The sequence below is a fragment of the Emys orbicularis genome, chromosome 6, assembly GCF_028017835.1.
Source record: "Emys orbicularis isolate rEmyOrb1 chromosome 6, rEmyOrb1.hap1, whole genome shotgun sequence".
Lineage (NCBI taxonomy): Eukaryota > Metazoa > Chordata > Testudines > Emydidae > Emys > Emys orbicularis.
Window position 1 is genome coordinate 90,326,771 of NC_088688.1, and position 18,195 is coordinate 90,344,965.

Consider the following 18,195-nt stretch of genomic DNA (forward strand, 5'->3'; position numbering starts at 1 on the left):
ACCACTCCTCGACTGGACAACCATTAATAAAGTTACATAACCTGAAAGACAATCAAATTTTAAAAAAAGCTTAAAGGAATTTGGGGTATTAAAAATCTCTCTCTCTCTCTGTCTTCCATTGCTATGCGAAAAACCCCAAACAAGAAGAATCCGTGAAATTGACTACACACGGAACAGAGTCAGGTGTACAAAGTAAGTCATTCTTGCAGTAATAGTAATCTTAGTGTAACTTGCAAGCACATTCAGACTCAAATATTATTTTTAAACTGTGTCATAAAAGGTAACCTATAAAGAATTAATTAAAATATTAGTCTTGTGCCTGAGAAGGCCTGTAGGTTTCCTCCCCACCCCATTGCTTGTTTTACTATAGATATATCAGCAATGTCAAGCTTAGTCTTTCCTGGTTTTGCTGGAGTTCCTCTGAGAGTTATGGATGATTCTCAGCACTAACATCCCTCAGTTAAAAGCAATGTTGGAAATTTAGCAAAGACTTCCCGTAAATAATGTTAGTCACTGAAGAAACAAAATTAAAGAGTTTTAAAACAGATAGTTTAAAAGCCCCTTCCCCTTTCTGATTGCTCAGCCTTCACTCTCCTAGCTCTGGTGATGTCACCATTTCACTAGTTCTCTAATGATCATGGGGGGCAGAGAACAGTGCCGGGGGGGTGGCGGGGGGGACTGTTAAAATAAATAAATGAAACCAGACCTTCCTTACAGAGGCGAAGAGGAGATAAAGAGGCCAATTGTTTTTCCCTTCGCTGGTCACCTGTGACGCCAGCTCCAAGTTGCTGCTGTTCCCAACGGGAGGAGACCATGGGGGGTAGCACTGCCGGGGGCAGGGGATGAACGCAGGCGCCTCCGCCGCCGCCGGCACCACAGTGACCCTGTCCTGGCCATGACCGCACCGCGCGGGCGGCTCGCAGGCCAAGCCCCGCAGCAACCGCGGCACGGGACAGCGGCTGGCCTGGCGGGGGCCCCGCACGGTGCCATCACGGGGCGCCCCAGCAGGCAACGCCCGGCCTGCGAGGGACTCTGTGCCACACCCGCGCCCAAGCCCGGCCCAGCCCACGAGTGGCCCCTCCCACTCCGGACAGGGCAAGGCCCTGCCCCGCACCCGCGTTACTTCCGCGCCACCGCATCGCGCCTGCGGCCATTCAGCCGCTCCGCGAGCCCAGCGGCCGGGCGCAGGGTCTCAACCGCCAGCGCCCGGGCAGGGCGGGGGTTTCACCTCTAGGGGCCGCGCTGGTCCCTGTGCCGGTCACGCCCCGGTCACCTCACCGTGCCCGCTGCCTCCGTGTCGCGCAGCAACGAGCCCAGTCACCCACTTCGTTCGGAGCGCGGCCCTGCCGCTGCGCATGCGCAAAATCACCCCGAGCCCCCGGCAGGGCTGCATTACACGAGCTGGTTCTCACGCATGCGTACACACGCCTCCACCTCCCAGCAGGAGCGGGGTGGAGGGGCGTCCTGCGCATACTCATGCGCAAACCCTATAAGCTGCCGCAGGGGAGCTTAGTTTACTCAGTATCGCGCGGAAGGAAGCTCAGTCAGCAGGGACTCTGTATCCGAATGTGGGGGGGAGGAGCATGAAGAACGGGGGCCCGAGAGGGGTTGTGTGGCTAGGGGAGGAGGGGGGAGGAGTTGGGCTCCTGCACGGTGCGGTCTGGCTTAGACCCAGCAGCATGTCCCCATCTTCCTGCTTTATTAGAAGCCCCAGGATGAAGAGCGCACGGGTCACTTGCTGCTTTGAATCAGAGTAGATGGTAGATTCTCTGTCACTTGGAAGTCTTTAAATCAAGATTTGAGGACCTATGAGTCTATTACAGGAGTGGCCCAGTGGGTGGGTGAGGTTCTGTGGCTTGCAATATGCGGGAGGTCAGACTAGATCACGATGATGCTTTCAGGCCTTAAAGTCTATGAGAGCCAAAGGCTACAACTCCGTCAGCCTGTGTATTACTGTGATTACTTCTCATGTATTCCTAACAGAGGAGGGAGTGATGCCTGTAAATCCATAGCACAACCATGAGCACTTCACCCCCCACCACGTCCCTGTTGTGTAATCTGTAGGCATCCTGGGATTTACCCAACATCTTGATCACTTGGTCCACCAGTAACACTGGGTACTTCTAGGGACCTGTCCATCTGAGAACCTCAAACCACTTTACAAAGTTAACATTAATGGATTTATGTAAAGCACCTACCAAAGTGTGATCATCATAGTATAATAGTAAAGATGAAACAGACCGTGTCCTTGTCTAGACTCTCAGCTGACTCCTGGAATCACAGAAATGAAGTGTTGGAAGGGGACCTCAAGAAGTCATTTAGTCCATTCCCCTGCACTGAGGCAGCAGTAAGTATATCTAAACCATATCTGGCAGATGTTTATGTAATCTGCTCTTAAAAACGGCCAAAGATAGGGATTCCACAACCTCCCAAGGTAATATGCTTCAGTGCTTAATTATCCTTATAGTTAGAAAGTTTTTCCTAATATTTAACCTAAATCTCTCTTGCGGCAAAATTAACCAATTGCTTCTTCTCCTACCTTCAGTGGATATGGAAAACAGTTGATCCCTATTATCTTTATCACACCCTTTTACATATTTGACAATTGTTACTGTGTCTCCTCTCTGACCAGTGATTTTCAACCTTTTTTCATTTGCGGGCCCCTAAAAATTTTTGAATGGTGGTGCAGACCCTTTGGAAATCTTTGACATAGTCTGCGGACCCCCTGGGGGCCATAGACCACAGGTTGAAATAGGATATATTAACAGGAATGTCATATGAGAACAAGGGTCGGCAACCTTTGGCACACAGCCTATCATGGTAATCTGCTGGTGGGCTGCGAGACGTTTTGTTTACATTGACCATCCGCACACATAGCCCCCCCACAGCTCCCAGTGGTTCACCGTTCCCGGCCAATGGGAGCTGCGGAAAATGGCGCGGGCCTCAGGGACATGGTGGCCGCCACTTCCCGTAGTTCCCATTGGCTGGGAAAGGTGAAGCGCGGCCACTGGGAGCTGCGGGGGGGCGTGCCTGCGGACGGTCAACGTAAACAAAACGTCTCGCGGTCCGCCATCAGATTACAATGATGGGCCATGTGCCGAAGGTTGCCGACCCTTGTATTAGAGAGACAAGGTGGGAAAGGCAATATCTTTTATCGGACCAACTTCTGTTGGTGAGAGAGACAAGCTTTTGAGCCATACAGAGCTCTTCTCTTCAGGTCTGGGAAGGGCAAGGGACAAGGTGGAACAGATTTTTTAGCATAAATAGTTAACACATATTGTAAGGGACCATTCAAGATAGAGTGGCACGTTAACACTCTGCAGTCATAGAACAAAAAGAGAGGGTTAGGGGGTTACCTTGAATTGTCCCTTACAATATATGCTAGCTACTTATGCTAAACCATCTGTTCCACCTTGCATTTTGCTGTGATGCTGGGAGTACTCTTTCCCAGACCTGAAGAAGAGCTCTGTGTGGCTTTAAAGCTTGTCTCTCTCGCCAACAGAAGTTGGTTCAATAAAAGATATTACCTCACCCACCTTGTCTCTCTAATATGACATTCTTGTTAATACATCCCAGAATGATATTAGCCTTTTTCACAACAGTGTCACACTGTTGACTCAGGCTTGGACTACACTACTGAGTTAGGTTGATGTAACGCAGCTTACATCAACCTAGTTATGCCAGTGTCTACACTAGAATGCTGCTTTTGTGGGAGTAAGTGGCCTGCTACACCGATATAATAACTCCACCTCCACAAGAGCCATAGTGCCATAGGCGGCGAGTTATATTCTTTTGTGGTGCCCGGGCTCCAGGAATATTCAGGGCTGGGGGCCCTGCTCCACCAATATTTGGAGCTGGGTCTCTCCCCTGGCCCTGCCTGGATCGGGCCCGACCCCCGCGCGTCTTCCCCCCCCCCCCCCCGGCCCCGCCGTGTCCCTGCCTGAGAGAAAGCAGCGTGCGCCTCTCCCGTGTCTGCTTGTGCTGCCGGTGTAGCACGTTTCTACGCTCAACTGCTGTCTGCTGCCCCAGGGTCCTAGTGCCCCCCATCCACTAATGGCAGGGCAGGCTGCCCTTACCCTGCACTTCCGCCCTAGCCCTGAGCCTCTCCAACGCCCCAAACCCCTCAACCCCAGCCCTCATCCCCCCATACTCTAATCCTCTGCCCCAGCCCTGAGCCCCCTCCTGCATCATGAACCCCTCAGCCCCAACCCTCATCCCCCCGCACACTAATCCTCTGCCCCAGCCCTGAGCCCCCTCCTGCATCATGAACCCCTCATCCCCAGCCAGAGCCCTCATCCCCCACATCCTAATCCTCTGCCCCAGCCCTGAGCCCCCTCCTGCATCATGAACCCTCATCCTCAGCCCCACAGCCCTCACCCCTGCACCCCCTCCTATCCCCAAACTCCCTCCCAGAGCGTGCACCCCCTCCCCCTTCCCACACACCCCCTCCTGCCCCCAGACTCCCTCCCAGAGCCTGCACCCCTCCCTCTGCACCCCGTCCCAACCCCAATCTCCCTCCCAGAGCCTGCAGCCCTCACCCCCTCCTATGCCCCCACCCCCAGCCCAGAGCCTGCACCCCTCACCCCCTCCTTCACACCCACCCCCTGCCCCAGCCCGGAGCCTGAACCCAGCACCCAAACTCCATCCCAGAGCCTGCACCCCAGGCCCCCTCCCTCACCCAAACTCCATCCCAGAGCCTGCACCCTGCACCCCTCCTGCACCCTAATCCCCAGCCCAGGACCTGCACCCCAGACCTCCTCCCCCCACCCAAACTCCCTCCCAGAGCCTTAGGCAGGTGGGGGGGCAGAGTTTGGGGGGACGGAGTTGGGGGGGGTGGGTTCTGGGCACCACCAAAATTTCTACAAACCTGCCACCCATGCATAGTGCTTATGTCAGTGTAGTGAGGGTGATGCAGTGTCCCTGTAGACACTGCATTACTTACATTGGCTGTCATTCTTGTCAATTCCAGGGCTGCCTCCTGCTCAGAGCAGGGGCTGGGGCTCACAGCTGGAGCCATGAAACCCACAAGAATGTTAGTTTCACTTCTGGTAGGCTCCAAAGCCCAGTGCTGGGCTCACAGTTGGCTGCCCCCACCCCAGCTGTCACCCGGGTGCCCCGTTTACAGCTGGTGCCCCCACCCTACGGTGACAGCCCAAGCTGTGAGCCCAGCACTGGGTTCAATTTCACAGCAAGGAGCCACCAAACGGTGAAATTGACATTCTTGTCAGTTTCAAAGCTCCAGCTGTGAGCCCCACACTGCTGCTCTCAGCCAGAGGTAGCCATGAAACTGACAAGAATGCCAATTTCACTTCTGGTAGGTAGGCTCTGTGCTGTGAAATTGAGTGGGCATCAGGCTTGCAGCTTGGGCTTTACCCCAGGGCAGATGGGGGCTCCATTTATGAGCCCCACACGACTGTCAGTGCTTCGCATTCGGCTGTCAATGCCCACAATGCCCGACTTCAGTCAGTGCAAGCACTCCTGGTGTGGACTCCAACAGCCGACTGAATTACTGTGGTGCTGTAGGTCTACCTAAATTAAGTTGACCTTATTTTGTAGAATAGACAAGCCCCCACATTCAATTTGTGATCCACTATAACCCACAGATCCTTTCTGCAGTAGCACTGCCTAGCTAGTTATTCCCCATTTTATATTTGTTCATTTGATTTTTTTTCTTCCTAAATATAGTACTTTGCACTTGTCTTTATTGAATTTCATCTTATTGATTTCAGACCAATTCTCCAATTTATCAAGATCATTTTGAATTCTAATCCTGTCCTCCAAAGTGCTTGCAACCACTCTGAGCTTGGTGTCATTTGCAATCTTTTTAAGTGTTCTCTCTACTCCAACATCCAAGTGATTAATGAAAATACAGAATAATATTGGACCCAGGATAGTCTTTTGCAGGCTCCCATGTTAAGAATTGGTTCAGCTGCACCCACTGCTGATACCTGTTGACAACAACAGGCAAATTTAGTAATGTAAACAAGGCAGGGAGATGCTACTAGAAAATAGTCATATTTCATTTGATATGAAGATGACGACAGTATCCAGCTCAATACGCTGTTGTAGGGTGAGATCATTGTTCTTGAGTCAGTTTAATTATGTCCTGTTTCATTATTTTAATTATTTTATTTTCTGTTCCTCAAGGAAAATTGTTAGGTTAGCTTTCTTATAGAAGGAAATGTTTGGTTGTTGACCCAATTTCTTGTTTACTGGTACAATTCCACAAGTGTGGCAATCTGTCTCTGAATATCAGATCCCAGGCTCAGATCAGTTTCTCTTTGCTTCTCATGCATTTTGCTATGCTTTGCAGGATTCATGTTTTCTTTCCAGTGCTGTTAGTTCTATTTAAACAACCCTGCCAGCCAGAATTGTGTGGCATGCTGTGGTCCTGTAGAAGCAGAACCTCTGTTTCCCGTCAATATAGGCTAGGTCTACACTACAGCGGGGGGTCGACCTAAGATACGCAACTTCAGCTACGTGAATAGCGTAGCTGAAGTGGCGTATTTTAGGTCGACTTACCTGGCTGTGAGGACGGCGGCAAGTTGACCGCAGCCGCGCCGCCGTCAACTCCGCTACCGCCTCTTGCCGCGGTGGATTTCCGGAGTCGACGGTAGAGCCATCAGGGATCGATTTTATCGCGTCTTCACTAGACGCGGTAAGTCAATCCCCGATAGACCGATTGCTACCCGCCGGATCGGCGGGTAGTGAAGACAAGCCCATAGAAATATGTCTGTGCCTATGCATGGAGGCGGGGAAGAGGGGATTTTTGCAAAGGGTTGAGGAGATATGGATGAAGCTGGGAGAATAAGAAGCTAGAGAGAGGCAACATCCTAAAATAGAAATTTCTTGAAGAAAATGGAGAGTTAAAAGAATTATTTAGAGAAAAAATTAACTAAGACATTTATGTACTGAACATTGTGTAAGATCTAGAATGAGAGAAAACAGAAAAAGAGGAAGGAAAATATACACCAAGCCATAACATGTAAGGAAAGAAAATGTAAAGGAAGCAAGATGAAAAGGAGAAGGAAAACTAACAAAAAGGGAAACATCATAAGTAGATATTCTATAAAAATGAAATGGAGTGTAATGGAAAAATTTGACTAAACTACACATAAGCAATATTTGATTTTATATGTTTGAACAAAACACACAAAGTTTTAGCTTTGTTTTTTTAATATCCTTCCCACAGCAATGTCACAGCACAGAATGGACACCAGTCTCTTCCATTCCTCTCTGTTATTTGCTGCTGCTTCCATTTGCTCTGTGGACTTGAGATCCACTATTCTGCCCTTCCTGCTAAGGATTCTTTTTAAGGTTTCTCTTGGCACCCTTGTTTCTTCTTACTAGGTGATTTCCACTGGATAACTTCATGTGGGAGTGGGAGTCTGTGTTGGCATCTGAAGTACATGCCGCAAATATGTCTAGAGCTTCCATCTGATTCTGGTGGAAATGATCTGTTTGTTGGTGATTTCTTGGATTTCTTCATCCAGCCAATGAGCACAATCTTTTGTAAGCACTTATTTTTGAAGGCATCTAGTTTTCTGTCTAACATTTTAGTAGCTCTCCAGCTCTCATAGCTGTATGTTAGCACTGAGATTACATTTGATTGAAAATTCTCAGTTTTGTTCTGGTGCTATATATCTTTGATTTCTATATGTTGTTGAGTTTAGAAAATGCTATGGATATCTTTCCTATCCTAGATGTCACTTCCTTCTTGAGGTCTCCCCTGACTAATAGGATGCTGCTCAGATAGATGAATTGTTCTACTCTGTGTCTGAGTTTCAAGGATGTTTGTTTTAGCAAAACTAATTATGAGCCCTGCTCGGCATACTATTTTTGCCAAGTTATCTGTCTTTGTTTGTAACTTTTCAGGGGTATTTCTCAGTAGCGCAATATCAATAGGAAAGTCTAGGTCTTCTAGGCATTTGCCTTCTACTCATGCTATACCAGTGTTTGTGTTGCTAATACACTTCTTCATTATCCAGTCTATGGCATTGCCAAACAACAATGAAGATAAAATGCAGACATGTTTTATGCCAGACTCCACATTGAACCACTCTTTGTCTGGTTGATAAACCTTAGCGAGCAATTTGCATCTCTGTACATGGCCATGACGATACTGACAACTTGAATGGGATTCTGTAGGACTCAAGAATATTCCACAATGTATGTCTGTGCAGGCTGTCAAATACCTTTTGAAAAATAAATGCAATTAATGAAGAGGGGAACTTGCCATTCTATACACACTTCTGTGACAGTCCTTAATGTGAATATTTGATCTACATAGGATCTCTTGGCCCTGAATCCAGCCTGTGCTCTAAGCTTTGTATCTTCTGCCTCTTTTGTCCTGTGTTGTATCCCACTGCAGATGGTTTTCCCTACAACAGAGAGTAATGTAACTCCTCTACAGTTGTAAGATCACCCTTTTTGCATATTCTGACAATGATTCCATGTTTCCACTGGTCAGGAGGGAATTGAAACTTAATTGAACGGTTGGGGGGTGGCAGCAGATATCCTTCGTGTGGAGCCCCTGTTGTAAAGTTTCAACAGCATATTGCAGGCATATAGTAGTTTCATCATGTTACGAACGAGGATGTCAGGTACCAGACCAGCCGGCCTCTAATCTCTTCCCAAGTGATCCAACACAGTCTCAGATGGCATACATCTGCTCTGTATGTTGGAGTCCATAGCAGCCCACAAGTTTTGTGCATCTGATACAACAAAAGCTGGATGAAGAAGACCTTGCAGATGGCCTTACACACAGTGGAGGGATGTTGTCTGCATTGGCCTTTTTATAGAGCAGGCCGCAACATTGGCAGGAGACTGGGCTCTCTGGAAATGGGTGACCCAAAGTGTGCACTCTATGTTCCACATGCAAGAGAGTTAATTAAATGAATGAATTGAAAAGCTCTGTCAATTTTGTTAGGCTGGAGATATCAAGTACTTTTAGCATTTCTGCTGTAACTCGATCATCTCCCTCCACTTTGTTACTTTTCAGCTTTTTGATTGCAGCCTGTACTTCTGACATCTCTATTGGACCGATGTTAATGTCAAGCTGGTCTGGTTCACATGTTTCATTAAAGTCTGGTGCTGAGATGAGTCTGGGTCTATTGAGGACATCTTTGATATGCTCTGCCCCTCCGTTTTTCTGTTCTACCTCAGTTGTAAGTATTTTTCCATCTTTGCTTTTTATTGGCCCATGCCCTATTTGGAAATTTCCACACGGATTTTAGTCACTTGGTAAATGGCGCTGTGGTTTCCTATCATAGCTGCAGCTTCAGCTTCAGCTGCTAGGTCTTCAACATATCTTCATTTATCTTTCTTTGCATTTTATCCACATAGAATTATAATTCCATAATTTCATAATTTAGAATTCAATTTCTGTCACTGACTCCTTTGTTTAGTGCATGTTACTTTTGCTTCAGTTTCATCATCCGACAAACTGTGGTAAAAATATCCACTTTACAGAGGTATTATAAAAATTAAAACTAATATTTTCAAACCTGGGTGCCTAAAGTTAGGCACCACTATCCATATATGGCCAGTTAATTAAGTGACCTACTTTTTGCAGGTGCTGAGCACATGCAGTTCCCACTGACTGCAGTTGGTGTTCCAAGGTGCTTAACATCTTTTAAAATCAGGCCATTGATTTAGGTGCCTGTGATGTAGTGGGGATTTCCCCTTGTTATGTTGTATGTCAGCCTATTTGAGTCTTACTGTTTTGCATGAATGCTGTGTGTGCCTCAGTTTCCCTGTGTATTGCACCAATATCTAGGTGGTGGGAATAAGGGTGTGTGACTTTTGCCGGGGCTGCTCCAGCTGCCTGCACAGATGCTCTGGCTGCCCCTTCATAACCTGAGACCCAGGAGGGGGATGCGACCAGGTGACTCTTGGCCCGGGAAGCGAGAAAAAAGGCCGAAGGAGGAGCAACGGGCAGGGCAGGGGCCAGGCAGCTGGAAGCGAGTCAGTCTTGGCTGGCTTGGGGCGCAGAGGGAGGGCCAGAGCCCTGGCTCTGGGCTCCCCTCCCCCCAAGATGGACTTGGCTGAAAGTCACTGATTTCTGTGCTAACACATTCCGTTTTACGTTGGCTGAGAGTCACCTCCTACTGCGGAGTTGGGGTTTGTCAAGGCTGATTCCCCACTCTGGCACTTCAAGTGCAGAAGGTGGGGGCCCACAAAGAGTCTAAAAATTAATACTGGCCACTGCAGACTTGTATTAAACTCCCAAGGTTACAGCTTTTCTCTGACCTTGGATGGGTAGATGCTGCCACCACCCAAGTGCAAAACCCCCTTTGAGAACCCAGGAAGGTGCACTTGGGAATTCCTTCCTGTAGGGTACCTTCAAGTCCTTTCACCCACCCTCCAGGGAAGAGCTGAGAAAGAAAACAAAGGAAATCAGTTGTTGCCACCAGCTAATTAAACAACATGCACATTCACAAATTTCTTTGGACACAAAATTTCAATCCTGTTCTTAAAAAAGGTAAATTTTATTAAAAACAAAAAGAAAGAAAATACATCTGGAAACTCAGGCTGTTGGTAGATTAAAAAAAAACAAATACAAAAATTAAGAATCAAGAATAGCTTTCTTGAGGTCCAGCTTAAAGGTTACAAGCAAAACAAAAGCACCTGGGGTTAGCAAAGAAGAATCCAACAAGCCATAAAGAAATAAAAGAAATAAAGTATCAAAGGGGTAGCCATGTTAGTCTGGATCTGTAAAAGCAGCGAAGAGTCCTGTGGCACCTTATAGACTAACAGACGTATTGGAGCATGAGCTTTCGTGGGTGAATACCCACTTCGTCGGATGCACCCACGAAAGCTCATGCTCCAATACATCTGTTAGTCTATAAGGTGCCACAGGACTCTTTGCTGCTTTTAAAAGAAATAAACCTAATCATGTCTTTCTAGACATTTCCTGATCTACTTACATATCTGGGGTTTTAAATTAGTAGTTTGTAGGTATGATCTGTTGATTTTCCATACCTGGCCCAAAGCTTTTTACAGCATAGTTCCAGTCCTGTCTCTCCTCTCTGGGAGAACAACATAGACAAACAAAGGGAAAGTTTTTCTCCAATTTTAAAAAGTTCTAGCCTTCCCATTGGCTCTTTTGGTCAGGTGCAGCCCACTCCCTTCCTTTTACCTATGCAGGGAGACTTTTTAACCCTTTACATGTAAAGCAAGTAGAGAACTACTACTAAAAGGGATTTTATAGCTAACTGGCTGGCTGGATGTCCATAAAGGGGAGATACCGCCCACCCCTTTTCATTTATCACAGGGTACAGGGCCCTCTGGCTTCCCCAGGAGCCCTGCCCGGGCAGATTCACTGTGGGAAGCGCACGGTGTGGAAGGGGATGTTGAATGCTCCAAGGTCAGACCCAGGAAGGTCGAAGCTGTTTAAGCTTCTGGCCCTGGAGACAGTACGCTCAGAGAGAGGAGGCATGCTCCCCCAGAGTCCTGGCTGGCTCTGTATGGAGTAGCTCCAGATCATCACCCAGGTGACTCCGTGACAGTGCCTAAATATGCAAAGATGCCTAATTTTAGACACCCAAATTTAGAATTTTTGCCATAATTCTTTCATGTTTGTACACCATATTGAACACATAAAGCACATTATTCATTATATTTATTTATTTTATTATCTTTTTATTTTACATTGACATATGAACTCCTACATACATTCAGCAGGAATCATGCAAGGGCAGTGGTGGGCCCTTTGGTTCTGATGGATCTAAGCCAGAGGCATGCGTAGGAATTTAAATTTGATCCCTTTTGAAGGGTCATGTTCTGTGCCCCTGCCGGCCCTGGGGCCAGGAGGAGCTCACTCTCCCTCCCCCCACCATGGCCCCGTGGCCAGGAGTTTCTCGCTATCCTCTGTTACTCCCCAACCCCCAGGGCCCCAAGAGGAGCTTGCACTCCCCACTGCGCCATGGGCCCGAGGACCTGTCAGCTCCCACTGCGGCCCTGGGGCTGGAGGGTTTCCGTGCCGCTGACAATTATTGGGAGGCCTGTTCCCCTACTTGCCCCCTCTTGTGCATGCCCCTGAGATTCTAGGCTGATTTAGGCTTAATAAGAATATGATACAGTGATGTACTGTAGGGATCTCTTAAGGAACTACAGTGATGTGATATTAAACTTTTGCCACCAAACTGAATGGAGCGTTGGGTGATTTCCTTGTCTCTGGAGTTCACCCCCTATTGCAATGAATCATCCCTGCCAGAGGCTGCATATGGGGTTTATGCAAATATTTTTGATGAGCAACTTCTTTGCCTTTGGGATGTACCATGTTGTATCAGGTACTGTGTATTTTCCACAGGAGTCCCAGGGTTGTATATCTCTATACTTTTCCACAAGGGCTTTAATCTTTCCCCTCACCTTTTTCAAATTACACAAATTGAATGTTTTCAATATACTCTGGACATTTGTCAAAAACAAAATAGAAACATGTCCAGCCAGTGCCCCTAATACAATTTTCATACCAAGTGGTGTTGCCTCCTGGATCATAAGGCAGTAGCTATATTTAAAAGTAGAGTGACCAGATAGCAAGTGTGAAAAATTGGGACGGGGGTGGGAGGGGTAATAGGAGCCCATATTAAAAAAAGCCCCAAATATCGGGACCGTCCCTATACAATCAGGACATCTGGTCACCCTATTTAAAAGGGAAACAAATTACTATCTTCCTCAACTCACCCTTAGGCCTGGTCTACACTACGAGGTTAGGTTGAATTTAGCCGCATTAGGTCGATTTTGTAATGAATGCGTCTACACAACCAATCCCGTTCCGCTGACCTAAAGGGCTCTTAAAATTGACTGCTGAACTCCTCCCCGACGAGGGGAGTAGTGCTAAAATCAACCTTCCTGGGTCAAATTTGGGGTACTGTAGACACAGCACTGTGCAATTCGATGGTATTGGCCTCCGGGAGCTATCCCAGAGTGCTCCAATGTGACCGCTCTGGACAGCACTTTCAACTCCGATACACTAACCAGGTACACAGGAAAAGCACCGGGAACTTTTGAATTTCATTTCCTGTTTGGTCAGTGTGGCGAGCTCAGCAGAACAGGTGACCATGCAGTCCCAGAATCGCAAACGAGCTCCAGCATGGAGCGAACAGGAGACACTGGATCTGATTGCTGTATGGGGAGAAGAATCTGGCCAGGCAGAACTCTGATCCAGCAGAAGAAATGCTGATATATATGCCAAAATCGTATAGGGCATGGTGGACAGAGGCTACACCACGGACACACAGCAGTGCCGCATGAAAATTAAGGTGCTCAGGCAAGCCTACCAAAAGACAAAGGAGGCAAACGGTCGCTCCGGATCAGAGCCGCAGACATATCACTTCTATGAGCAGCTGCATACGATTCTAGGGAGGGACCCTACCAGTACCCCAACACTCTCCGTGGACACCTGCAAGGTGGCAGCCTCACGCGACACGGATGAGGATTTTGTGGATAATGATGAGGAAGAGAATGCCAGCAGGCAAGCGGAGAATCCGTTCTCCCTGGAAGCCAGGACCTTTTCCTTACCCTGGAGCCAATACCCTCCCAGGACCTATTATTCCCGGACCCCGAAGGCGGAGAAGGCACCTCTCGTGAGTGCACATTTGTAACGACACTACAGGGGTTAAAAGCAATTGTGTTTAATGTTTGATTTGCCCTGAGCAATTGGGATGCATTCACGGCCAGTACGGCTACTGGAAAAGTCTGTTAACGTGTCTGGGGATGGCGTGGGAATCCTCCAGGGACATCTCCATGAAGCTCTCCTGGAGGTACTCTGAAAGCCTTTGCAGAAGGTTTCTGGGGAGGGCTGCCTTATTTCGTCCTCCACGGTAGGACACTTTACCATGCCAAGCCAGTAGCAAGTGGTCTGGAATCATTGCAGCACAAAGCATGGCAGCGAATGGTCCTGGGTTTTGCTCGCATTCATGCAACATTCGGTTTTTATCTTTCTGTGTCAGCCTTAGGAGAGTGATATCATTCATGGTCACCTGGTTGAAATAGGGGAATTTTTGTAAGGGAACAGTAATCCCCTGTTTGGTGATCCCCAACACATTAGACCCCGGTCATGCTGGGCTGTTTGTGCTTGGCTAAAAGGGATCATCACGGAGAATAGCCACGCGGGGTAGAGCGGTGTGCTGCACATCCACCCCAAAACTGCAGCCCCTTCTTTTAAACGAGAAACCCAATCGGCATTGGTTGCTATGGGAAAGGAGAGCACTGCAGTTTGAAACCATTCCCACATGTTATGAATGTGGAAGAAGCCAACCCCACGTACTCTTTGGCTTACCATGGCTGCCTGGAAACCGAATTCTGTTGCCCAGCCGTGTGTGATGTGTCACCATAATGACAGGTGCTCAAAAGAAAAGGCAAAATGAGACCTTGTACCTAAAACACATGTGCTGTCTCCTGTGAATTGCTTGATTCACTGTGAAAGAGTCTCCCTTTTGTTCACAGAAATGTATCTTCTTAAAATCTACTTTCCCTTTCCCTCCCGCCCCCTCCCCCACAGCTGCAAATGTTTCTATGCTCCCTGCATCAACTCTGTCCCTGAGGTTATCGCAGATTAGAAGGCGAAAAAAACACACTCGCGATGACATGTTTTCAGAACTCATGCAGTCCTCCTGCACTGATAGGGCACAGCCGAATGCATGGAGGCATTCGGTGGCAGAGGCCAGGAAAGCATACAGTGAGCATGATCGGAACACGCAGGAGGAGATGCTGAGGCTAATGGAGGAGCAAACGAACATAATTAGGTGTCTGGTGGAGCTGCAGGAAAGGCAACTAGAGTACAGACCCCCGCTGCATCCATTGTGTAACTGCCTGCCCTCCTCGCCAAATTCCATATCCTCCTCACCCAGACACCCAAGAACGTGGCGGGGGGAAGAGGCGGGAGGCTCCGGGCACCCTGCCGCTCAACTCCAGGGGATGCCCCAAGCAACAGAAGGCTGTCATTTAAATAGCTTTGATTTGTAGTGTGGCTACAATAAGCAATGTGGCTTTCTCCTTCCCTCCTCCCCCACCCCATCCCACCCCATTATCAAACCCTTTGTACATCCGGGCTACCTTTTACTAGTGGGAAAAGCAACTCACACAGTTCCATGAAAGTGGCCTTACGCATGCAAAAGTTTCGCAGCCATTGGGAATCATCCCATACCTGCAACACTATGCAGTCCCACCAGTCTGTGCTTGTTTGCCGGGCCCAGAATCAGCATTCCACTGTATCAGCATGCCCCAGTGCTGCCATGATGTCCCAATTGCCACATCCTGTGCTTTCAAGAACATCTGTGTCCATATCCTCCTCACAATCTTCCTTGTGCTGGCAGCTCCTAGCTAGGCTCTGCACATACTGCAGGATAATGCACGAGGTGTTTAAAATGCTCATAAAAGCAGTGTGCAGCTCCATGCTTGCCCTGCTATGGCATCTGCACGGATAACCCAGGAAAAAAGGTGCAAAATGATTTTTGCCATTGCTTTCAAGGAGTGGGGGAGGGAGGGGAGACTGACAACATGTACCAAAAACCACCCGCAACAATGTTTTTGTCCCATCAGGCATTGGGAGCTTAACCCAGAATTCCAATGGGCAGTGGGAACTGTGGAGATAGCACTCTGCCGACCTAATGCACTTAGTGGGGACATGCACGATCAACTGTATAAAATCGCTTACTAAAGATGGACTTCTATAAAATCGACCTAATTTTGTAGTGTAGACATTCCCTTACTGTTGATAAGCACTCATACTGTAGGAACTCAGTGTTAATCACAGGTGAAAAAGGACTTTTCTGTGAGAGTGTTTGTTAAGACAATAGCAGCATATTTTTTATATGAAAAGGATGGTGTTAGCCTATTTCAGCATTATTACTGTAGCACTGAAGGATGCTGGAAAGTTTAATGAACTTTGTGCATCTAATCGAGGGGTTCACATACTTCATTGCACCGTGTCCCCCTTTTGACAATAAAAATTACTTCATGACCCCAGGAGGGGGGATTGAAGCCTGAGCCTGCCCGAGCCCCACTGCCTGGGGTGGGAATGGGGACAAAGTCCAAGCCCCACCACTCTGGGCAGAGGGGCCAAAGCTGAAGCTCAAGGGCTTCGGCCCCTAGTCAGGGGGCCTGCAACCTGAGCCCTGCCGCCCAGGACTGAAGCCCTCGGGCTTTGGCTTTGGTCCTGGGCAGAGGGGCGTGGGCTTCAGCCCCGAGCCCCAGCAAGTCTAAGCCAGCCCTTGCGACCCCATTCAATGGGGGTTACAACCCACTTTGGGGTCCTGACCCACAGTTTGAAAACCGCCAATCTAAGCCAACCCCCATGGCAAGATTTACAGGTCCATGTGCACTTTTATCAAAAGATCTCAACATCAAGGTTGTCTTCATAAAGAGCAGGTCAATTGTATTGGGACTTACTAATGGAGCAAGGAGACATGGGGGTTCTTAAAGGTCAGTTATCAGGAACTACAATAACAGGAGAGACAGTCGTGTCACAAAACAAGCATTGAGTTTAAGTTCCCTATTACATTAGAAGACTGTAGTCCAGGTCATATCTTATGGTCATTCCACAAATATGCTTATCATATAAATAGACTAACTCAATGTTTAATCACAACCAGTTTTTCAGAAATCTGCATTGCTCATGGGATTAATAAAGGAATGCAGATTCTTTCACCCATAAATCACTGTTTATAATCCAGTTCAGGCTGCAAAGTAATGATTCAATGTTAGCTGTTCAGTGGCTTTAGTGAAGTACGTTGTGGTCTCAGTAGACAAATGTACACATCACATCTAATTGGAATTAATTGTCAATATTGTTGGCAAATGCAAAAGAGGCCAAAATTTAACTGAGTTGTGGATACTGAATGATCTCTTCTCTTTCTCCCTCAGGTTGTTTCTCTAAGTTAGGGATGAAGTACATTGCTTGGACAGAATGGAGAAGCTTGCGCTGTTGCTGCCTGTGTGGTACCTTTCTGAGGTATTGACAGTGACCTTCTGGTATTTTTGAATATTATTGATGCATTTTTAATACCTACTGAAGTTGAAATGTTTAACAGTGAAGTGATCATTTACTTCCACCATCTGCAGCACTGTCAATGTCCTGCAGAGCACCCAGAGAATCCAGGAGACAAGCCTCTCATTCTGGATGTTAATCAAAACAGGAAAGAAAAATAACACAGAGGCAAATTTTCAGGCATATGCTGTTCAGGATGTGTTGTATGTTCCTCTTTTGTTGGTGAAGATGGGAGGAGATTAAAAATGAGGCTTGTAATGTGAAGCTTGCTCCAGCCTTAACTATGGTGTGGCTCCTGCTTCTCCATAATATGGTACCCAAGGAAGAGGGAAAGACTTTCTGAAACAGAATGTCTGTTTTCTCATTTACAGAAAGGGGAACCTGCGCTCTGCTTCAGTCATCCACATGACAATTCAGGGTGCTATCATTAGGCCACCAGCTATTTTTGTCCCTTAAAAATAAATCAATTTCTGAAGATACAGATATATTTTGTAAAAGCTTGTAATGTTTTGATGATTTCCATTTTACACTGCAGAATCTCATACTGAAATAGCATGGATTTTTCAGAGATTTATAAATAGACCTGATTATTTAAGTCCTTCAGTGTGCAGTAAAAAAAAATAATCCTGCAAAATAGTGACACTTTTGATCTCCATAAATGCAGAGACATCTGCAGATTTTGGAGTACTGCACCCAATAAGGTCAGTTAATTCAATACAAAAACAGAAGTTACCAGTAGGACGTGGCTATTTATATTGTGTTACATTTTCCTCTTGCTCTGGCAATGATTCTTAATGTCTGCACAAAAAACAGAAACAAATAGATTCCATTGGTGAGTTTCACCCTCACATTTGCTGCAGTAGCAAGAACCAAGATTCTCTGTATATGCACTTAGACACCAATTGTTTAATTTATTTAAAAGTGCAGAAAAATAATAATAAATCTGTTACGTTGAAAAGGGTTACATGAAGCATAAGCAAAAAAGCCAAGAAAATGTATCAAATTCATCATGGGAAAGTGGGTCACCTGCTGCAAACTATTATTAGTAAGCTTTCCTCAAAGACTGGATTCTTCATTGTCATTTTTGAAGGTCACTCTTTTTCTCTTCAGGGAAAACTTAATATAATGCTGAGTTGTTTCAAGGCTTAGCATTGCTTTGGATACCCCTGTCAATTTCAGTAATTGAAAAATGCAGCTAGATG